Below are 18,592 nucleotides of genomic sequence, written 5' to 3'. Positions count from 1 at the left end.
AGTGTGCGGCTGCCTTTAGGAGTTGGCATGGCGAGTGGAGCACAAGAAGGAGGTGGAATTGATAGCTGAAAAATTCGGCCGGGCCCTCAATACTAGCTGCGATAGGGTCCTACGGTGGCCTCGGCCAATTGACGGACCGTTAGTTAGTGGCCAATTAGCTGATCGGAGAGCGCCTAAAGCTGTCATGACCGCTGCTTTCTCGGTGCCGTCTGTTAAACGCAGGTGGAAACCCGGGAAAAAGTGATGGTCCTCTGACCTTAGCGTGCTGCTTGGAAGAGTTAGATCCGCTAGGAAAAGATACCAGCGTCGCACCCTAACGGGGATTATCATTGATGACGTGCGCGCTGAGGGTCTGCGGATCTACCGGCGCGCCCGTAATGAGTACGTTCATGCCATCAAGGAAGCCAAACTCAGGTTTTGGCAATACTCCATGAGCGAGTTGCAGCGCAGCCCCTGGCAGCTCACGAAGTCATGTTACCAGCCAAAGCCATTGCACGTGCTGTCTAGTGATCCATGCGGGTTAAGTAGTCGTGAACACACTTGGAACGTAACATCTGTGGAGACTTACCAGGCGTTTCTGGATACTCGGTTTCCAGATGTTCCGGAGGGTGAAGCAGAAGTCGGCATTAGAGCTGGTGAGACATCATTCCCTGGGATACGGGCTGTGGAATTAGTTGATATAGACCGAGTGATTTATCGAATGGCATTGGGAAAGGCACCGGGGATTGACCGACTTGACCTATTTTCTATCATCTGCTGCCTGTCATAAGAGAGCCGCTTGGCAGGCTGTTCTTGGTGTCCTAAGCTGGGGTTGCTTTCCGACTTGTTGGAAAGTGGCTTTGGTGAAGGTGCTCTTAAAATTTGGAAAGGATCCGAATGAGGTCAGCAGTTTTATGGGAAAGCATCGATATGAACTCACTTCTGAATCTAGGCTAGTATGGCTTCATGGAAGGGTTTGGCACCGAGGATTGCATCTTAAATGCTCTTGCCGAGGTGGAAGGAGCAGACTGTAAATATGTTTTGCCAATTTTTATTGACATAGAGGCAACATTTCCTTCCTTGTATTGGAGTTCTGTCCTCTATGATTTGGAACACCGCAATTTTCCTGTAACCCTGCAGGCCGTAGTGCGTGACTATTTGTCTAACCGTACGGTTCTGTTTAGAGATGCGCATCTGGCTGTGGAAAAGTCTGTCAGCAGGGGAAGCTTGCAGGGTTCCGTTCTCTGTCTCCGAACTTGGTATTTGACGTTTTTCTGAGACTGACAGTCCCAGAAGGGGTTACGGGCCAGGCTTTCGCCGATGACTGTCTCCTGTAAGTACGTGATAATTCACGACCGCAGCTAGAAGACCGGGCGCAAGGGCTTTTGTCGACCGTGGAGGGCTGATTGAACATGCAAAATTTAATGATTTCTGTGCCAAAGACGAAGTTTATACTTCTCAAGGGCGCGAAGAAATTATCGTACAGTCGTAACCCCTACATTAAGTATAAAAATTGTGTAATAAGCCGAGTGAGAGTTCATAAGTACCTAGGTGTTATGTTTGATGAAAAGTTGCTGTTTAGCAACCACAATAGGCAAGTAGGGGCAGACGCCGTCTCCGTGATGCACATGCTTAGGAGGATTGCTCGGAAGGATTACGGACTGTGGGTGTCGGGCGGTCATTTGTACATGGTGTACCGAGGTGTCTTCGAATGTATGGCTTCTTATACTGCGTTCGTTTGGGCACATTTTAAGATTTGAAAGATTTTAGTAGTCATTGTACTGAAAGCATGTTAAAGAAACTAATTTGTGACTTTATAGAAGGAAGAGATGATGAGGAAAAATTAAAATTATTTCATGGAATTGGACAAGAACGCTTCATTTAAATATACTCGTACATATAATACACATTCACATATAAACTTTCAATTAGTTAATATGCAAATGACTGATAGAAAGGAAATTGGCTTTATTGAATTTTACTGCTGTTTTTCAGCAACGGTTGTGTATGTAGTATTGATCTAACATATTTGTTTTGTATTCAATCTCAGAAGTTTTATTTTACTTGAAACTCAAACAAACGCAACAATTTCTGCTATTGATTGCAGCTGCATTATTATTATTATTTTTTTAAAGAACTTTAAGAAGTTAAATTGAATTTGAATTACTTAGTTTTACAAAATTAATTAGCACTTAAAACGCCTTCGTGACGCTTTCTGCAATATTATTACATTGAGTAAACGTCAGGTTAAAATAATAGACGTAAAATAGATTGATTTTTAACTAAATTTACGATGTAAAATAATTTTATAAAATTTAAAATAACTATAAGCCGTTATTTAAAAAAATATTACCGAAATAAATTTAAAAGACAAAAAATCGATTTACGTTATGCACGTTGTTTATTGTATCACGGAAGATTCCTTTCAATTGTTTTTTTATTTTTATTACATGGGTATCGACGTCTAAGATCATAAGCCCAAAAATGGATTAAATTGACAGTAGGATCGTCAGATGTAAGGGTATGTAGGGTCCTTAAATTTTAATAAAACAAAAAATTAATATAAACATGAAATATTACGTAAAACACACACACATATTTCATGTACAGAGTGTACAGGGCTCTGACAGATACATAAAACTAAAAAATTAAAACGTAAACACTCATTAAAAGAAAATATACAAAAAGAGTCTTGATGTCATGTAATTTTGAGAGCCCTGTACTGAGGTGTAAAGAGGATTTCACACAGAGGATTTTCAGCCAAACATAATACAAGCTGACTATCGTCGAAGGCTTACTACAAACGCGTTATTAATCCTCTGGCCTTTAGTTAAGCAACTCTTTTTCCTTCTTTGCCAGTTTCTAAATCAGTAGCAATATTGTTTCTTAATCTGTACTTCTTTATGAAGTTTTCGTAAATTGTACACACTCTTCCAGTAGATGCAGAACTGTTAGTAATTTGTCAAATACGATGCACATTGTTCTTTTTTTCCGGATAATAAACATGAATTTGTTATTCACGTGTGACCGATTCTGTATCTGGTCAACGTCACTTGTTCCCAGCTAGTCAGTTTCGCTTTGTTCTTCCATGTAACTGGACTAAAATTTAATTGCACTTTAGTTTAGTGTTCGGTCTTCTCCGTTCATTACTCCACATAGTTCTGATAGTCATTTTACAACGGGTTTTAACGTCTACCACTCGGAGTCATGTCCGTATTCTATCTAACTGTTGCTATTCTGGCAGCTTTGTCTGCGCTTTCATTTTCTACGATACCAGTATGCCTAAGAGTACATAAAAATACGTAATACTGTTCAATTCGGTTTAATACATTTAGAATGGATAGAACGTTTGCGATAAGGACATTTTCTGTGTAGCAAAGAGCTACACAGAATGCTGAATCGCAATGAGTTCTGCCGTGTAAACACTTACAATATCTGGCAGTTTTTAAGGATGAATTTCTCCACTTATATATGTACATATATAGCATCCTACACCATATTCAGTTTTAGAACCTCAGTAAAAATGTTCACCTATCCCTCATAATTACTGATAAATGATCACTGCTGGTTTCTCTTTTATTTCCCCCAAGAGAGATCTAATCTTGTACTTTTAGATGGAAATAGCCATGGTGGTATTTCACCCGTAGAAATTGCTAATGTAACCGGCAAAGCAATTTCGTTTATTTATTAACTCACGATACCGTATTTCGACTGGTTTGGAGTAGATAGCGCGGTGTTCTTATTAAGCAGCCAAAAGATTACTATTAAAAGTTAAACAAGTCACCGGGCATGTACGAAAAGCGTCTGTCACATATCTGATTCCTTTTTTATGTATAACGTCTAATTTTCTTAGATGGAAATTTGTAACGTATGAATATGCAATACATATTATATACAATACATTAATCGAGCTTCAATTGAAAAAATGCTTTTATATAATCGCAGTAATGTCTTCTTCTGAGCCTCGATTGATGTTCGATAAACAATTAATAAAGTTTAGGGTTTTCTAGCATCTAACACTCAAAACCTGTAACTGCAGTCCCCAAGAAAAGATTTATCTAATGATAAACCAAAAAGCGCACATTAACTGATTAGGACGGTCATCGTTGATCAAAAATGGTTTAAGATGAGTTCTTTTCCAACAGATGTGTACACAGCATGTGTTCACTGGTGAAAATTTGAATCCGTTATTCTTTTCAATTTCGTTAAGGGCATTTATCGCTCGTTGCAATTGTAACTCTACTGCTTCTGGGATATACGATTGCCAGATCATAGACTTAAAGGTACTGCTCAGGGGCGGGCCTTGTGGATGCCATTTTCTAATCTTTTTCTGACGAATACTCATTATAAAACGTACTATAAAAAGTACAGTCTCTTCATGTAGTTGACAAGTAATACCGATAGATTGCCGTGAATCTCCCAATCATGTATTTGAAGGATTATTTCTTGTCCATGATATTTAAAGCCTTCTGGATATCACAAAGTACTGCAAGGCAGTGTTTCCTAGACATGAAACTGTTGCATACAGTACTTTCTAAATTGATTATTTGGTCAGTAGTAGTTGAATGGTGCTGTTGAAATCTGCTTGATGTGAGGATACAAGATCTTCTACTTCTAAATTCAAACGATTTGATTAATTATCATTTTTTCTTAGATAAGACACAACAAAAATCAAGTTGATATCTTCATATGACACCAAGAAATTAAAAAAATAGTAAATTTAATTGTTACTCCATTTTAGTCATTTAAACAGGGAATTTTGAAAAAAAAATTAGTTTGCATTTACAGAAGAACACCTATACTTGAATTTTCATCAATTTATCTTGTGTAGTTTTTGCTGGGCATTGATAAATCAGTCAATCAATCTGTCAGGATATGTTGCATTTATATACATATTTTTATGTGATTCACGGAGTAACTCAATTTCAAATTTCTGAAAACATAGATACAACTAGTACTTTATGTATTGATGCGAGTAAAATACTATTTATTTATGCTGGATACTTCTACAATAATATAAAGACTTTTAATTTGCATTGTCAGTGGCAGTGCAAATATATTATAACATTTACTATTGCATTTGAAATATAATTTTTAAAATATTAAGTGTCCTGTCATGATTACTATTTTAACAGAAGGTACTAACTTCAGAGTTTTTATGGCTTTTCTTGCAGTAAGTTTTTTACTTTTCTTTCAAATTACTACCGTTACTATGTTATAAGGGTAGCTTAAAAGGGCAAGTTTTACTCGATAATATAACTAATAATTGTAAAAGATTTTGCTGGTTGATAATTATTGTAATTAAATTAATCTTATGTGGTATAATAACTTCATTGTAAATAAATATTATAGAATATAGAACAGATATTACTTCTAACCTGATTTTTTTTTAATTCTGACCTAATAATACCTTTTGTACTACAGTACATCGTATATATTATACGATTATTATTATATTATTTTCGTTTATCACCTCCATTCCTTGGAAATCGTGCAAATTTTACTTGAAATTAAAAAATGAATAGTTCAGGTTGTGTGGAAACATAACATTTTGTCTCCTTTATTTCTTAACATGGTTAAACGGAAAGTTCTGTACATAAAGTAACTAACTGTCTTTTCATTCCTTTTTACATGCATCTTATCTCAAATCACCGAGTATAAAACGTCATACTGAAATAAATCCATTCGAAATCAAATAACTTCTATGTGGAAATAGTTAAATCTATATTTTTAATTCTTTATCTCATAAATTTTTCATTTACGATATGAAACGAACTAGTTTTCTTCTCTTGTGTAAAATAACAGAACGCAGTAGTAAAAACCATTAAATGAACGGAAGTAGAAGCAATCGTCTTTAGTGACTTCGTTTTTTTTTAAAATTTATCCACGTTTATCTCAGCTGAAAGGTAATAAAAGAATGTTGACGTTACCTAAAGAAAAAAAAGCCATAGTTTCAAATTGTCGTAAATGACAAGTACTAAGATAGTACTGTATTATAAATGGTGTAGTTTTATATTGTTTATATTTCACATGAAATTTATTTCATTTTAAGACGTAATAATTTTATTATTTTTCCTGTTTCCTATTGAAATAAATAGATCATTTATAAGAAAACCAAGATCAAAATTTTATTTGTTTATATATTTTATTTTATTTACAAAAAACGCACAGTCGTGTTGTTAAGTATTGGTAAAATCTAAAATATTAATTTCTTCCTACATCCAAAAAAATTCTAATATTTTAAATAGTATAACAATTATATTAGTTAAATTTTAATTTAATCAATCAAATTGTAAAATTCCGTACTTCAAAAAACCAATTTCTGGTGCATTTCTAGTCAATATATTAAACGATTTAAAAAATTACGTTCTATGAATTTTGAATAAACTTACAAGTTTTTAATCCTACTTTAAAGAATAAATAAATAGAGTAATAAATCGTGATTATAAAAATCTTCATTTGGTTTCCGAAAAATGTTTAATTCTATTCTGATTTTTTTTATCTTACTGATTTATATATGTATTTGCATGACCATAAATTAATGTAAATAATTTCCATTTAACTACTTTCAAAAATTATTTTTCAATGTTTTGATACTGCCCTGATGAAGCTTTCATCTATAAGTATCACAAAAGTACTATTACCGATATTTCTTGGGATCGGATAAGCAGCTTTTTGATTCATTGTCTACCTCAAGAAAAACTATTAAGGTGGAAAGGTTGAACTTTAAAAAAGGAGGAAAGAAACTTTAAAAAATTAGGCGCACTTCACAGAATTGTAGGCATGATCTTATCACTAGGAAATTACTTCACGTCAATATGCTTCTTCACGTTGCTGAAATCAAGACAGAAAAATGCAAAAGTTTTGATAGCGTGTATTAGATAATTCACATTAGTACAATTTGGAATCTGGGCCATCTGATTTTCATCTTTTCTTAAAATTAAAGAAGATTTTGAGCGGAGAACATATCTGTTCCATGGCAAACCAAAATAATCTGATTAACTGGTTCAAGTAACAGATGTTAGGGTTTTTCAACGAGGGGATGGTAAAGCTCGACTACTGATCCAAAGATTTCTTGGATGTAAATGTTGATTATGTAGAGAAGTAGTTTAAAACATTTTTTCCTCGGTAAAACCAAGGATTCTGAGTTACAATAAGTAGATTCATTTTTAAATTTGTTTGAGTGTATAAAATAATTATAAATGCTGCGTTACACTGCAGTAATACAGATAGGTACTAGTAACGTTCAATGAGCTCAAATGAAGCAATTGTACATTTAACTATCAGACGACCAAACTTTTCCCCTATACGCTTTATTCTATTTTCCTTTCTTCCCTTCATAACACTTTTTCCTTTCTTTTGTCAGTTGAAACTAAACTAAACTGTGTAATAGATATTTTATTTATTTATTATTACTATTTTGATCTTATGGAACAAATAAACTGCCACAACATTGCTGAATTTCTTGCAGCATTGCAGAGTGTATGAAATTTCATCCTACTCCAGTTTTTAGGTATCTTTTGAATGCTATTGATTTTATATAGATTTCAATACTAGGCAATGGATACAAACGTAAACAGAAGATACAAGATGGGTCCGAGAACGCTTCCTTGAGGTACCCCTGTACCTCAATTTAAGGAACAAATCCGTCAAAACCTATGCATGTTTAACTTGAAAGCACGTGTATTCAAGGTAAGATCGTAGTACCACATAGAAAACATGCAGTAAACCTTTTTCAGTTTATAGAGCAACCATTTTTTTAGAGCAACCTTTTTCAGTTTACAGGAGAGGTCCGATTATTTGGCTTCTTCTTTCCAAATGTCCTTGCTGATTATGAGCTTTACAGTACACGAGGTCTCTTCAGTTATTAACGATGAATTACATCCAGCGAAGGCGCCGGGGCATGATTTGATCACCGGTCGGGTTCTCCAGGGCATGCGGTATGTTTTGTTACTTTGATTTTCAATGCTATTATCCGAATTGGTCGGTTTCCTGTTCGTGGAAAATTTCATAGTTAATTGTTATAGCAAAACCGGGTAAAGACCACACAAATGTGAAATCTTATAGGTCTATCAGCCTGCTTCCTGTGCTCTCTAAGGTGTTTAAAAACCTCTTTTTGAAAAGACTGAAGCGGTTCGTGGACGATCACATTCCGGCTCACCAATCTGGGTTTAGGAAGAAACTTCCTCTGCGGAGCAGGCTCTAAATCATGCTCTAGACGACAAACAGTACTGCTAAGCGGTTTTCATCGATGTCAGTCAGGCTTTTGACAAGGTTTGGCATGTATATTTTAATGATATGTTAAAAGAGTTCTTAAAAGAAATTGTGGATGCAAGACAAAAGTTTTCAAGGCTAGTTCATTTAAGAACAAGTGTACTGAATTATTTAAAAGTTGTACGTTTCCTATATAGAGTCAGTAAAAATGACATTTTTTTCATTTTAATGTGTGAGGGTCTAATCTGGTACTAAGAATGCAATTTTATTGATGAAATTTTAACATACAACTGCATTAAAGGGCTTTTAGTTTTAATCTGTCAGATATGTAATTTTCTTAATTATAACGTAATTAAAACATTTATTTTTAAATCGTTAGTATCATATCTCAAAACACAATCCTCTCTAATTTGACATCCTGATTAACCCTACTTTAAGCAAGTTTTTTATTACATCAAATAACTTGAAATAATAAATCAAAAAACATTATAAAGTAGGATGTAAATTACATTTAGAAAAGAGTTGAATGTAAGAAAGCGTTGTTTTCAAAGAAAAGTCTTAACAAAATCTCTAAAAAAAATAAAGTATTTTAGCAATACTTATTATAGTGCATTTATTTTTATTGTTATCTTGTTATCCAACACTGTTTCACTAGGCAATCTAGTATTTCCAAGAGTTATGCCGTAATTAAATATTTTTAATTAATTTTAATTTTGTTTAAAAATTTCAAAATAATTTTATTTTTTCAAAGAAAAAAAATTGTTAAAATTTTAGTCATGTAATTAAACAAATAAATAATTTTCTATTAAATTAATATAATCGTACTAATATGTTTTACTAAACCGTTTATCATTTTCAGAAGTGATTATAAAGTTTTTGCACTACAAAAATTATACATGAAATTTATTTTCTTCTATATTTTTCATAACTTATTTTAATATTATTATTAGGAAGTAAGTAATTAAATGAAATATAAGTTTAATAAAAAGAAATGCCAAGTTTAATCAAAAAGGAGTTTTTTATATTTTTATTTCTGCGAAAACTTTTATAATTTTACTTTTAAGAAAAAAAAATGTGTAAATTATTATTGAAAAAAACTTCACATGTCACGTCTTTTAAAACATACAAAAAACAATTAGAATATAACATTTACAAATATGTGTGTGCTAGGTACCTGACATCAGGTGAAAATTATTTTTGAATTGATATAACAATCCCATTCTCAAGAATAACAAGCATTCCATCACATAACAAAGGGTGGCACTGTTTGATGAAAGACGTGAAATTCTGTATTTTTAGCTTTTAGGAATTTAAAGGTATGTGAAGAATTAATTATAGGTCTATGATACTACTCTTCAACATTTTGTGAATCTGGTCACGTATTTTTTATTACATTTTTAGAATTATTTGTAAAATAATTAAAAAATAAAGTAACTTTATAAAATCAACAGCTTAGTTTATTACATATAAGATTGCCGTATTTTTCCCATGAAACTGGGACACTCTACGATGACGATAAAAAGAATTCTTTTCCGGTTGTACAATAGATAATATTTTTAATAACTAAAAAATTAGTTTTGATAAGAAATTGATTTTATATATAATCCTTACAATCTAATCAATCTGCAGTTAAAAATCCTGAATACAATTTGGCAACACTCAGATAAATCGTGCTCATTGCCTATATAAAATGAACTGTAATAAGACTATAAATTGCTGATTATAAAAATTATACATATTTTATGGAAAACCTGCAAACTAAAGGAAATAAACTAAATTATATTTTAAGATTTTTTTCTGGTACTTGAAAGAAGCAAACGCTACTATCTTCACCAGAAGGTAGTTAATAAAAGTTGATAAGGAGAAAGGCTTACGCGTAACAGTTGATCGAATAAAAATGCGTAATCATGTTCTCACCAAAGAAATGAATTTAAAATATAGTAGAGAAAGCAGAGTTAATGACAGCACTTCAGCTTCTTTGAAGAGTCCTGTGGTGAAGAATTTCATGAAAAGTTTTAAGAATTATTAAGAGTTTATATGCCAGATTAGTAACGAAAACAAGTGGTGTTGATTAATTTAATCATAAAATATTTGTAATTTAGGTATTAATAAGTAACTCAATTTTTGGCAATTAATAAGTAATTCGGTATTTTTACCTCTCTGAAAGAATTATATTGGAAAAAAGTTAGATAAATATTTTCAAGGATGTTACTGCTAACCGGCAAGTAGAACAACATGCGTTGTTTACTTCAGCTTTTACAACACATGCAATTCCCTTCGTCAAGAGAGTGCATTAGACTCCTAAAACATAGGCCCCCATTAGGTACGTTCTTACTAGACCGAAAGGCATTAGTATTGAAAGGCCTTCAGTGGACGGACTGAAGGGAAATCTCATTGAGAGAAGGTCGCAAATATCTTGCTGATCTCCCAAGATATAATCCAAGTAAAATTCTTCAAAACAAGATCACGAAGGACCGGAACACACGCGCACACACACACACACACACACACATGCACACTCACTCTCTCTCATTTACTCATTCGCTCACACTCACACACTCAGTGAAAGAGAGAGTGAGACAGAAAGAGTGCGAGAGAGATACGAGTATATATTTTTATTGATATTTTTTTATTAAATCTATTGAAAAATATTTTCCTCTTGAAAATGGATTAGTTTTTTATATTCTTTTTATTGTAATGATCATTCCAGTTTTGATTTCTTCTAACTCCTTCATAAAATTCGTAGCACGTAAATTCATCTAAAATTCCATAGTTACTCAATCGTTTTTTTTTTGAAGTAGCAGAGATTTTTATTTTAATAAAAAAATATTACTAATAAAGCTTCAATTATATTGGCTCTACATTCTGTGCATACTGGCAAGCATTTCTAAATCTAATTACGTGTGAATCATATTATAATTTTCTCTACGTTTCATTTATTATTAAAATTTCACTGCATTCCAATTTTTTTTTTAAGGTAGTTATACAATACTAATATTATCCATTGAAAGAGAAGATTAGAAGGCAGCATTTTATCTATTTAATACAATAAAAGAAATTCAGAAATATATTTAGAAAAGAAAAAAAACACTCATCGCTGATTATGAAAAATTGTTTTCTTATTCAAGACATACTTTAATCAGAAATAGTGAGTTTACTAGCCGGTCAGGGCTCTCTTCGCTCGCCCGACCATGTAACCTGGGTTGCAGCCCTGGCCCTCGACGCGTATGTAACCTCATGTTTGTGAGAATATTAAGTATATATATGTTTATATACATCAAGAAGCATGGTGCTTTTATACTTATTTTCTTAATAAAAAAATTCAAAAACATTATGCCAATAATATATATTTTTTACAAAATGTAAAAAAAATAATAAGTATAATAAGTGTTAATGTAAACAACGTACTGCTTACAGTACACAATACGACTTATTATTATTATCAGCGTCTCGGCCTTTCATCCGGAGGTCCCGGATTCGAATCCCGGTCAGGCATGAAATTTCATACACGCTACAAATCATTCATCTCATCCTCTGAAGCTATACCGGAGGTTAAACAAAACAAAAAAAAGAAAAAGAAAAAAGTGTCAATTTAAAATGTATTGACAAAATTAAATTTACATTATAATTTATATAAATAAAAAATAATGATATTCCATATGTATTGGAGGATTTTAAAAATCAAAAGAAACATATTTTTTTCCGGGAATTGAATTTTTGTATTGAAGACGTAATAAATATAATTGCATGGGATTACATTTATTAGTCATTTATTGAAGTAGCACCAACTACATTTACTGTAAATGTTATATAGGAATAGATTCCTTTTGAAAAGAATATTTGAACTCTAAACAAATACACCTCTAATTTAACCCTAAAGTCTGTTAACGCAAGCTGGAGGATTTAAATACATTCATAATACTAAATGTGCTAGATAACAAGTCACAAATAAAGTTAGCCGACTTAGCTGTTATAAGAAAAAATAAGGTGATTTTGTGCGTGGTTAACTCATGGAATTATGGTTAAGCTTTATGTAGACCGGATATTCACTGTTTCCTTATTATGATAAAATACTCAAGAGTTCAATGAAAAAGATAGACAGTTATGGATAGAAAGAGAAATCAGGATCCAGTTTCATCAGTTACAGTTTAAATTAGATATAAAATTAAGAATCAGTTCATTTATTATAAAGACAATAGAAAAAGAAGTTTTATGAATTTAATTTTTAAAGCAAGAGAGTGAGTATTATCTATGAAATGTGCCCCAAACTGGAACCACAACAATCGACTATATTTCTTGTAATATCAGACAAAAGCACAAACATTTTATAGGAAAATGCATCATATTAAAAGTTATTAGGTTATCATCGTTTAAATGATGAAGAAGAAGTGATTAATATAATACACCACGAATTTTGGAATATTTTAATTTGTTATTTAATACTACCACTAACATACAGGCTAAAGTTGAAAAATAAATTTAAATTTTTGAACAGTTCAATGTACATGATGTAATGGATTACAAGACACTATTAACTGTTATTTTAATGTAATTTTTTCTGTAATTTTACTATTAGTATTTTTATGTTTTTTAAAAACGCTAATGCATAAAACTGGAAGAAGGCCAGTGTGGATACGCCGTTAGTGTGAGCTGTACCTCAGTAACAAAGTTTACAATCTTGTTCTTGTAGACAAAGCATGCAGATTCAATGTAGTACTACTAGTACTAGTGGTGCTAAATAGTATAGCACCACTTTTTAAATAAGAAATTAATTTTTTTTCGTATATTACTGTTTCATACTGATAAAGTTTTCTGTTGAGAACAAAACACAAAATAAATAAAGTAAAATAATAAATATAAATAGTAATATAAATATAAGTAAAGTAATTAAGTAAATAAATAATAATTTGATGTACATCAGATGTCTATCAAGACAAAACTTTACTAATATTACTGTGTTGATTAATAAAAAATATTGCTTATACATTTTAGTTCCATTATTCCAAATGTTTAAATTATATTTGTAAGTAATAAGTATAATTCATTATTATGTCATTTCTAAACGATCTCGATCTTATCAATCGCTGAATAATTTGTATTTATTTTTTATATATTAAAATTAAATGTAAAAATACTATTTATAATTAATTAAAAACCAGTGCTGCTGAACACAGAAAAAGTAATCAAAAGTAAAGTCATCAAGAAGCGATTCACCAAACTAAGTTAAGATTTATTAAAATGAATTATTATTTTTGCTCAAAAATTCATTTACATGAATAGTATTATAATGGAAACACAAAAAAAAGTTTAAGTTAATGTGTTAGTAAGTGTGTATGAAGTAGAAGTACCCAAGAGCAATACTAGTGGAAGCGATTTCTATTTCATTAGTATTTTAGCCAAAATTTAGCTGGGAATTAATAACAGCTTTTTCAATGTTAGTAAAATAATTATCAATGGAGCCATCACGATAGGCCGTAGTACAATCCTTAATTAAATGTTCTACGTAAGGATTTAGAGGCTAAACGTTCTGCAGAGATAGTCTGGGGGAGAAGAGCCATACCCAATCTTACAAAATTACAGCGCATCTTCCGTTACCTCTGATCAATCTGTACTGCTAAGTCCAAGATTTATGTGGAAGCGTAAAACCATGGGGCGTACAAGTGCAGTTTTTCAGTACGTTGCTCTTAGAAATTCAGTCGAACTAGTAATCTTATTAACTAGTGGTTTTGCCATTTAACTAGTCATATTTATATTTTATTTTATAAACTATCTTTGGTATAAATAATATATAATCAATTACATAATACTGCTATTATGAAAATTTGTATAATGATTTATACGGAAACAATACACGTTTATTATTATTATAATTATGGTAAAGCCAATTTCCTAGGTGAAGTTGTAGGGTCTCTTCATTTTATCTGGAAGGTTATGAGTTCGAATCCGACGAGGCAAGTTATTTTTCATAAGCTACAAATTTAATCTTTCATAAATAATTGTAATTAGGTGATTAAAATTTAGTTGTTAAATTACTGTAATTATTATTATAGAAAAAAAAAAAACGAAAAGTGAAATGGTTTTCGGTGTTCTTAGTTATTGAACTAATATATTATTTTACATCGGTATGCCATGCCTACTAAAATGCAAAAGATATTAACAAAGTACTAACAATGTTAAACTACTAACAATTCACATTATTTACCATTGAGGGAGCTGTTCAGTAAACATTATAATTATAAGATTAAGCAAGTCGGATTGGGTATTTATATTTCAGATAATGTGTATCATAGAAAAAAAAAAAAAAAATTCTGTACGTTTTAACTGATAGGATGTGTAAAGATGTTAACAATCCGTAACTAGGAAAATTAGTTTTTCTAATACATATTTAACTTACACTCAACATCATTTAACTTTCAATCACATTTACGTATAATAGAAATCTATTTTATTTTTTCCCCAAAATTTAAGGAAATATTAAAAAAATAAAATAATATTAATCAAGTAATAAAAATAAGATTTATGGATCTATTGTTAATTTTAATAAATTTTATAAAATGAGTTCACAAACTCATAAATTTGAATGGAAAAAATATTAAAATAATAATAAGATGCATTAATTGAATACGCCATTTTTTACAGAAATTATATATTATATTCGTAAAGACCCTAAATACTTCGTAATTATAAAATAAACGATCTTCATTTCAATAGTGAAAAACATGAGTGGTTAAGGCAGTGTGTTTCTTGCAACGGAATGTTCAAACAAAGTACGAGTACTTTGCATAAATCAATTAGATTTAATTCATTACTAACGGAGACATATTTAAATTAATTTCTTTAATTAAAATATATAACAAGAACAGGAGGGTTTTCTTTTAAAAGAGATTAATTAATTTTAAAATAAATTAAATATAAAATTTATAAATAAAGCATGTAGCTCCAGCTTTTTAATAAAAGAAAAATAAGAAGGCTATAAGTTCAGAATAAAGAATTATTATAATTAATTTAATTTCCCCCAAAAATAAGAATGATGTAACCTGTAAATATATAAATTAGTTTTACAAAAATAAAAAAAAAAACAAGTAGTCCAAATGAAATTATTGCACACAACTAAACATATGGAAATAATAATATATATCAACATACATTAAAACGTGTGGAGGCTGTAATCACTTTTCGACTTGACTCGAAAATTTATTAAAGTTCAAGGGAAAAAAGCAATAATTAAATTATAGTACTTACAATTATTTGGATGCATTATTAAAGTTTCTGAATGTCCTGGTATATTATCAGACTTCCATAAAACTCGTACTATTTGACAGTATGCTACTGACATAAACAGTAATGGAATAGTGTATAATAATAATGTTCTTAATAACTGAAATAACTTTTCCGATTCTGGTGACCAAGAAACGCTGCACTGAGTAAAGTAGGTCGTATCAAGATGTTGAAATCTTGGAAATTTTTGAGTCTCTAGAACGATTAATTCAGGAATATCTGAAAAAGAAAGAAATATCATAAGATATTATTAAGTTCATATTACTCATAATAAATTACTTACAATTAAGCAGTCAAATGCAGTGTGCGGGCTAAAATTCATTGTCCCGAATTAATAGTAAGAGTTGAGAAAAAATTAAACAAAAATTTGGTTTTTTGTTTTATTATATGTTTAATAAACATTACAGGAAGGAAATGTTTAATATGCACTCATGGCGGTATCTAATCACTAAATTATACATTTTTTTATTCATTTATGTTACAAACTAAGCTTACAATCAACAGCTTAAAATGTTTTAGATAATTTGGATTTAAAGAAAATTCTATATCTTTGACCATTCTTAAAGACGAACAATCGCAAGGAGTCGAATTACATAAAGTAGTTAATTTTCAATTGATCTTCAGCGTCTTATCCATTTAGGAAACATACGATGATGTTAGTTTCCAACTTGAAAAGAATTATGAAGATATGCCCTACCTACCTGCCAAACATAGGGTAACAGATGCTGTCAATCATAGGATTGTTTAATAGCTTAGGAATACAACGTATTTTAACATCTCAAAATATGAATCGCCTAATAAACCGTCGAAGAAAGAAGATCCCAATATTCCTTTATATGCGATTTCACTCCAAACACATCCAACATGAATTCATAAAAGTTTCTTCTCTATAATTACACCAGGATTTTCATCATATAATAACAAGATTATAACCATTTATAAGGACATTCAATCTGAAGCATTTTCATGAGACAATCACAGAACTTAAAAAAGCTCATTCATAATCAATAATAAGTTTCACGCAGCATTCCTTTTATTTTGTCAGAATCATCTTCATTACGTAATCTTGGTCGATATTACTTAAACTTTAATTCAGTATATCATTCATATATTTATTCTGGGTATTACCCGTGTAAGGGAAGCCTTTCGGGACCTTTACGTTTTTTTGGGCGGTTTAATAATGCCCTCGCAGCTAGTTGTTTTTTTTTTAAATTTTATTCTTACTTGATCGAGAAATATCTATAACGCATCGATTATTTTTATGTTTTATAGTCAGCCTATTTAAATGTTAACGAGTTGGTAGTGAAGAATTAGAAAATTTCGAATGGAATTCTTCACGAATGACGTCAGTATCCTTATCTTTTACCATTATTCACACACTATCGACCGGCGGTTGGACAGATCAACAATGCTACTATCATCACTAACATGCGATTAGCAAAGAAACTAATAGAGAAAAGATTGCGTGTTGGTTGGATACACTGCTGTGTCCAAATCAGAGAGTGGGAACCGAGATGTTTTCGATGTTGGGCCATCGGACACGTTTCAGCAGAGTGTAAAGGGATGGACCGATCCCTTTACAGCGAGCGAAACAAAGACAGGTTTGGTTAGAATAATGGTTTCCAGAAAAGGATGTCTCCTTTTCGGTGAACGTGTACACGCTAGACTGATCGAGATCACGTCTCCAACTGAGCTGGTTACGACAGTTCAAGACGAATGTAAAAAATCTGGTGTTTTAGTCCCCAAGAGGAAAAATAAGCATGCATATTGGTGGACAGGAAGAGATAGATGCTCTCAGGATGCAGGAATGGAAGATGCGAAGGGTATATCAGCGCTTGTTAAGGAGGAATGCCCTTGAAACGGACATGGTATATAAAGCGGCAATTAAAGATGCCAAAAAGAGGTGTTGGAAGACTGTGCGGGAAGAGGCTTCCGTTTGAATGACTGATGGCTTCCTGATGCGATGACTGAGCATCAGGTGAGGGATCTGATGATTTCTCTATTTCCCTGGTGTGATGAACCCCCTAGAGAGGAGATAGTGATGGTTGATATAGAACTGTTTACAATGCGGGACTTGATTGAGGCATCTAGAAAGATGAAAGTCAGGAAGAGCCCAGGACCCGATGGCATACCGGCCGAGATTATAAGAACACTAGTGGAATAGGTACCGGAAGGGATGCTGGGGATCTAGAACGGGATGCTGCTCGACGAGTACATACCCCCTACGTGGAAGGAAGCAAGAGTCGTTTTTATTAAGAAACCAGAAACTGAGATTTCTTCAGGAGGATACCGACCGATTAGTCTTATTAATAATGTGGATGCTGGTGGCTAGGTTTAGACAAAATATAGAAAATAGAGGAGGTTTGAGTGATCAACAATATGGCTCCGTAAAGGTAGATCCACTACAGATGCAGCAGGCAGGTGGTGAGATTACTAGATGAAGGCGTAGTAGGTACTTGGCGCACCAGGGAGGTAGTTGTCGTCATATTATTGGACGTCAAAAATGCTTTTAATTGCCTACGGTGGGAGAAAATGAGGATGAAAGTCAGTAGAGGTGTAAACAAGGATGAGGCGTTTAATGATGATGAACTGGCAGAATAGGTGGAACAAGTCAACGAAAGGACGTTGGACCTTTCGTTTGATAAGGGTTGCCGGATAGTGAACTGAGAGGGGATTTGATGAGCTTAATTACTGGTTCACCCAATTCCTGACCGGTCATGGGGTTTTTAAGACGTTTCACCATGAGAGGAAAAAAATTGACGACGAGAACTACCCTTATTGTAGACACCTGGATACCCCGGAACATGTCGTTTTTTCATTCCGAGATGGTTAGTGGACAAGAGGAAGTGTGAAGACGTAACAATAGTTATAACGGTGGAGAATAGTATTACATATATGCTTTCGGGAGTCGAACATTTTGAAGCCATCTTCGTGTTCGTTACTGGGGTAACACAATGTAAGGTTTGGGAGGCGAGGAGGTGAAAAACAGCTCCCTATGGAGTTTCCGTTCGTTCAGTCTTGCCTGGATAGGTGGTGTTGATGAAAGAAGGTAATCTGAATCCCCTAAGCTGTATCGGACTTTACAAATGTGGAAAGTAACAAGGAAGATGAAAAGACCCAA

This window comes from Lycorma delicatula, chromosome 1 (assembly GCF_047948215.1).
Source record: "Lycorma delicatula isolate Av1 chromosome 1, ASM4794821v1, whole genome shotgun sequence".
Classification (NCBI taxonomy): Eukaryota; Metazoa; Arthropoda; class Insecta; order Hemiptera; family Fulgoridae; genus Lycorma; species Lycorma delicatula.
Note: the sequence above shows the minus strand (reverse complement) of the source record.